Source organism: Echinops telfairi, unplaced genomic scaffold (assembly GCF_000313985.2).
Source record: "Echinops telfairi isolate 266 unplaced genomic scaffold, ASM31398v2 ScPeMD7_19;HRSCAF=73, whole genome shotgun sequence".
Classification (NCBI taxonomy): Eukaryota; Metazoa; Chordata; class Mammalia; order Afrosoricida; family Tenrecidae; genus Echinops; species Echinops telfairi.
In genome coordinates, this window is record NW_022103916.1 from 7126609 (window position 1) to 7133725 (window position 7117).

Consider the following 7117-nt stretch of genomic DNA (forward strand, 5'->3'; position numbering starts at 1 on the left):
GTTGGGCTGCGATCCTGTGATCTGCAGTTCAAAACCACCAGCAGCTCTGGGAGAAAGACCAGGCTTCCTACTCCCATAGAGAGTTACAGCCTCAGCAACTCGCAGGGCCAGTTTTACCCTGTCTTATAGGATCACTGTGAATTGGTATCGACTTGATGACAGTAAGCTTGATTTTTAAAAAATTCTCCCCAATAATCCCAATAAACTATCAATCCAGTTACTATAACTATAAATTTACTTATCCTGGATTTCATGTAAAGGAAAACATACCAAAAAAAACCCCCAAAACAAAACAAAAGAAAAACCAAACAACAATAGCAAAATAAAAGAGAAAAACCACAGTTGAAATTTTGACAGAAAATCGTAAAAACGGGCATAGTGGTTACGCCACTTGGCTGGCAGTTCAAAACCACCAGACACTCCACAAAAGAAAGATTGGGCTTCCACTCCTGTACACAGTTACAGTCTCGAAACCCACAGGGGGTTGCTATGACTCCGCATTGACTTGATGCCAGTGAGTTTGGCTCTTTGGTTTTTGAAAAGAAATGCAACTTGTGAGGAAGCACCGTAATACTTTCCACGGTGTTTGCACTATTTTACAGCCCCACCAGCAGTGTATGGAAGATTTGAGACCCTCCACATCTTCACCAGTGTTTCTTTTTTTAGTGTTTTAAACTTTGCTCTTAATGCTGGGGTCAGGTTAAATGTCATTGTTTTGATTTGTAATTTTAGAGTGGCTAAGGATTTTGAGCATTTCTTCATAAGTTTGTTGGCCACCTGAATGTCTTCCCTGGTGAAATGTACTTTCATATTCTCTGTTCATTTTTTAATGGGATTGTTTGTCTTTTTTTGTTGAGGTGTTGAAGTTTTCTGTACATTTTAGAGATTAGCCCAGTGTTTGATATGGCATTACTAAAAAATGTTCCCAATCTATAAGCTGTTCTCTTTTTATACTTTTGTGAGTTTTTCTGATGCACTTAAATCTCTGACTTTTAAGTGGTCCCAGTCATCTATTTTGTCTTCTGCTATTTGTGTGCTCTTCATATGGTTGATAGCATATTTATATCATGAAGCTTGCTTTGTGGACTAACATATGGTCTATTTTGGAGAGTGTTCCATTTGCATCAGAAAACAGTATATATTGTATTGTTGTTGGGTGAAGTGGTCTGTATATGTCTATGAGGTCAAGTCAATTAATTGTGTTTTTTTAGTTGTTCTGTGTCTTTGTTGGGCTTCTTTTTTGTTCTATTTTTCATTGAAAGTTGTGTATTAAAGTCTGCTACTGTTTATTTATTTTTATGTTTTAACCTTTTTAAGATCATTTTATTGGGGACTCTTACAGCTCTTATCACAATCCATGCATCAATTGTATCTAGCATATTTGTACATATGTTGCCATAATTATTTTCTAAACATTTATATCCTATTTGAGCCATTGGTATCAGCTCCTCTTTATACCCTACCTCTCCCCTTCCCACCCTCATGCCCCCTTGATAAATTATACATTATTATTAATTTCATGTTTCCCCCCGTGGTTTCTTCCCCCCCCCATTCCCCACCTACCCCCTCCTGGTATCATTACTCCCATTTCTGTTCCTGACGAGTTTATCTTACCTACTATTATTTAGAGTTGTCTATTTCTCTCTTTAATTCTGTAAGCGAGTGATTTTTGAAGCTCTTTAACTGGGTACATAAACATTTATTAAGATTATGTCTTCTTGTTCAATTGACGCTTTACAACCTACTGTCATCAAATCATTTCTGACTCATAGAGACCATATAGGACAGGATAGAACTCCCCCTGTGGATTTCAGAGGCTGTAACTTTTTATGACAGTAAAAAGCGTTATTTTTCTCCCACAGAGAGGCTGGTAGTTTCAAACTGCTGATCTTGGGTTTGGCAACCCAACTCATAAACAATATGCTACCATGGCTCTTTTAATCATTCTTTCTCTTACACTAGATTTTACCTTATCTGTTTTATCAAAAATTAATATTATCATTCCTGTTTTTTTACTGCCACTAGCATGATATATTTTTCCATCCTTTGCTTTCTATCCTATTTTTCAAAATTATTTTTATTCTTTTTATGCTATTATATATTGAAGGGTTTTCTTGATTTCATTTTGTGATTTTTTTTCATTGCTACTACCAGTTACTCTGTGGGAGAAAAATGAGGATTTCTGCTTTTGTAAATATTTAAACCCTCAGAACCCACAGACTCAGTTCAACTCTGTCTTATAGGGTCACTTATGAGTAGGAATCAACTGGATGGTAGTGAATTTTATTTTGGGATTCTTTTATTGCATAGAAGTACAACTAATTATTTTATATTGATCTCGTGTCCTGCAAACTTGCTGAACTGATTTATTAGCTGTGTTAGGCCAGGTTGACTAGAGAAACAGATCCAGAGACACTCATATGTGTGTAAGGGAGAGCTCTATATCAAAGAGCAATTGGATATTGAGAAAACATCCAAGCCCAGTCCAGAGCAAGTCTATAAGTCTGATACTATTCCGTAAGTCCCTCTTTAGACTTATGCAGCCACAAGCAATGATGTAAAATAGAGGAAGCTCTCAGGCTCGTGGGTCAAAAGCTTTGTGGATCAAATGGCAGTGGAAGCATCAAAGGGATTTGGAAGGTCTCTGGCAGGTCTCCAAGTGTGGTTCTCCTCTCTATGTGGCTCTTCAACAGGAAGGAAGCAGCGAGAGGCTCTTGCATGGTTTGTCAACAGGAAGATGAAGGCAAAGAGAGGAAGTTCCCAGAATTCTCATGAGAAAGCCACACACACAAGGACGCCTCATCATGTTGTGACCTGATTGACAGGCTAGACTCCACCCCTACACGTATCTATCAAGTTAACATGAAATTATGTAACTACTACATTAACTCTTATATTCTTTTAAAAATTGATTTCTTGTTATTATTATTGCTGTTAAGTGCTGTCCAGTCAGTTCCAACTCATAGCAATTCTGTATACAACAGAACAAAATTCTGCGCAGTCTTATGCCATCCTCACAATTAATTGTTACATTGAATTTGAACCCAATTTTTTCAGCTACTGTTTTGATCCATTTCCTTGAGAGCATCTTCCTCTTTTTCACTGTTACTCTCTTACCAGTTATCTTTCTCCATGGAGTGTTCTCTCCTAATTACCGTGTTTCCCCTAAAGTAAGACATCCCCCGAAAATAACACCTACTTACAGTTTTACCTCTTGCTGAAATATAAGGCATCCCCCAAAATAAGACTTCCCCAAACATAAGGCCTCCCCGATAATAAGGCCCCCCCAAGCCACCGTAACTCTGGACCATAGCAGCGGGTGCCTCCGTGCAGCTCACTGTTGGCCGCAGCACAGCCAGAGCAGACAGGAAGTGCGAGTAAATTTACCATAGATTATGAGTAAATGTACCATAGATTGTTGTAGTACATGGAAATAATGGTAGTAACAAGAAATTCTTGATGCTGTAGGATTCACAGTTTGTCTGGTTATGCTGGTTTGTGATGACAACTACTACTGTACCGTATACGGGTAATAAATTTCCTTTCTTGTTATTCAACAGTAAATGTGTACTGTATTCTTCTTCATGGAAAAATAAGATATCCCCTGAAAATAAGACCTAGCGCATCTTTGTGAGCAAAAATTAATATAAGACACTGCCTTATTTTCGGGGAAACAGGGTACATGTCCAAACCATATGAGATGAAGTCTTGGCATCCTCGCTTCTAAGGAACATTCTTGCTGTACTTCCTCCAAGTCAGATTTGGTTGTTCTTCTCTAGCAGTTTGTGGTACCATCCGTATTTTTCACCAACACCATGATTCAAATGGGTGAATTCTTCTCTGACTTTACTCATTGTCTAACTTTCATATGCATTTGAGGTGCTTCAAAATAACAAGACTTGAGTTAGGCATATATAGACCTCAAAATGACATCCTTATTCTTTAACACTTCGAAGAGTTCTTTGGCAGCAACATTGGCCAATGTAACACATTATTTGATTTATTGACTGCTGCTTCCAAGAACACTGATTGTGGTCCAAGTAAAATGCTATCCTTGACAATTTCAATATTTTTTATTTTTATCATGATTTTGTCTTTGGTTCAGATGTAATACACACACACACACACACACACACACATTTACATTGAGCTGTAATCCATACTGAAGCCTGAAGTCTTTGCTTGTCATCAGTATGTGCTTCAAGTCCTCTTAGCTTTTAGGAATCCAGGTTATTTATCTGTATATTGCAAGTTGTTAATGAGCCCTCCTCCAATCCTGGTGCCTCATATAATCCAGTTTCATGGATTATTTGTTCAGCACACATATTGAATAAGTATACTGAAATGATACAATACTTTCCTGATGTGAAACACTTAGTTGGTCATAAGAAGAAATAAAGTTCCAATACAAGTAGCAACATGAATAAACCTTGCAAATGGAATAATGATCCATATTTTCCTCATGAAGAAGTAATACAGAGTTGAAATCAAAATACAGATGATGGAAACAAAGACTAGAATCTTCATTTCCAAAAGCCAGACCCTATAGTTGGATCATATTGTGGCTTAATGTGTAATAATAAGTTTTCAATGATTCTGCTGACTGTATTCCTCAAATTATTGGTTTACTTCTTACTGAAAGTTTACTTATGTGCCTATATCACATTTGAATATTTTTGTTCAAAATAAAGAAAGGTTTTTATCTTATTTGCACTTACATTTTAACACCTTTGATATGCCAACGAATTGCAACATGAGTGCTAAATAAACTAATCATTAGGAAGAAACAGAAAAGTCAAAGAATTTTCTCATTTGCTGATCATCAAGAGAAATCTGCCACCTTACTTGTAAACTGTTAAATCAATTTTTTGTTGTTGTAGGGAACCTTAGCAATAACAAGGTCCCATGTCTTAAAAAAAGACTATTTACTATTAAGAATTACTCTAAATATAAAATATTAATATAAAAATATAATGAACTCCACATTGCACCACTAGCTTTATGAATTTTAATATTATATCATACATGGTCATTTCATATAATTATTTATTTTTTCTCTCTTCTTAAGGTATGGGTTTATTAATTTCAATCATTTTAATTTTATGAAAAACACATCTAAGAGCTATATATCCCTCTAGAGACTTCTTTAATTGCATTAAGTGATTTTGGTAGATAGCATTTTCATTGTTGCTCAGATTTAAATATTATATAATTTCCAAAATGATTGATAATTTTTTTAATGATTGATAATTATATGAGTGTTTTTAAAGTTTACAAATGTGTATGTTCTTTATGGGTTTGTCCGTTGCACTTACTCTTTATTTAGCATTGCTCTCTAGCATAAATTTCAGCTTGTTGTTGGAAGATTTCAATTGGTATTTCATTAGTTCCTGGACCCTTATTAAAAAAATCATTTTATTGGGGGCCCGTACAATTCATCACAATCCATCCATCCATCCATTGTGTCAAGCACATTTGTACATTCATATCAGCTCCTAATTTTTTGCCCTCCCTCCCCACCCCAGATCATGAATCCTTGATAATTTATAAATTATTATTATTTTGTCATGTCTTGCATTTTCTGATGTCTCCCTTCACCCACTTTTCTGTTGTCCATCCCGCAGGGAGAGGATTATGTGTAGATCCTTGTAATTGGTTCCCCCTTTCTACCCCACCTTCCTTCCACCATCCCAGTATCGCCACTCTCACCACTGGTCCTGAGGGGTTCATCTGTCCTGATTCCCTGTGTTTCCAGTTCTCATCTGTACCAGTGTACATCCTCTGGTCTAGCCTGATTTGTAAGGTAGAATTGGGATTATCATAGTGGGGTGGGGAGGAAGAATTTTAAAACTAGAGGAAAGTTGTATGTTTCATCCTTGCTACAGTGCACCCTGACTGGCTCATCTCCTCCCCATGACCATTCTGTAAGGGGATGTCCAGTTGCCCACAGATGGGCTTTGGGTCCCCACTCCACACACCCCCTCATTAACAATGATATGATTTTTTTGTTCTTTGATGCCTGATACCTGCTTGGCCCCTTGTTTTGGGTACATGCCAAAGTTTGAACTTTTTTGTCCTTCAATACCATTGGTTCTTGCTCATATGCTACCTCTTGAAATGACTGAATGTCGACTCTCTTTTTGTTACAGTGACTCTGTCTATTCTTTCCACTTTATTTTGATGCTTCCTGAATCATTTAATACTTTTCCCATAGAAGTTTTTAATATTTTAACTCATGGCTTCAGTTTTTTTCTTGAATACTTTCAGTTTACGATATGTTGACTGTATTCTTCCATTTTGGTTTTCTAACCATAGATCTTTGCATATTTAATTATGATATTTTGCTTTATTTTCTTAAGCTTCCCTTTGAAGTTTTCTATCCAGATCTTGAACTTCATGTTTTTTTCTAATGGTTAAGATAGACTATGTAATTCTATGGAAACAAATATTTCCAAAGTCAGTGCCTTTAAACAATAACGATTTCTTTCTTTCTCACAGTACATGTACAACACATCGGAACCTCACAGAAGTTCTCTCTTGGTATCTGCTCCTGTCACTACAGCAGTAATTAGGGAATGTGGTGAGGTGTATACTTGGGCATCAAGTTTGTACCCAGAAGTAACACATTTAATTTGGTAACGCATCTCACATTTAGTTTGTTAAGGAAATGCGCGAATTGCCAGACTTATCTTCAAGGGAGCAACAATTTTACCATATACCTGAAAGGCTAAAGAATTAAAAGTATTAGGTGAACAGTATTAATTACTACAATAGGTGATATTACACATAAACTATAGAATCCAAAATCAGTAGCTAGTGAGTGACACTGAATGAAGAATAAGAAGATAAGAAGAACATACAATCATATCTTCTCCACTGTATACTTCTTTGGTTGTTGTTGTCTTCTTCTTATTTCTTTTACACTTTATTGTACTTTAGGTGAAGGTTTACACAGCAAATTAGTTTCTCCAATGAGTAGTGCTAACAGAAATATTTCCATCGTGTTGGTTGGTATCCTTGAAATAACTCTAGCAAACAAAGTAAAGAATTATACTGACATGTGCCTGGAGTTAGAAAACAATAAAGTAAGAACAAATCCAGCACTGCACAAGCTGAA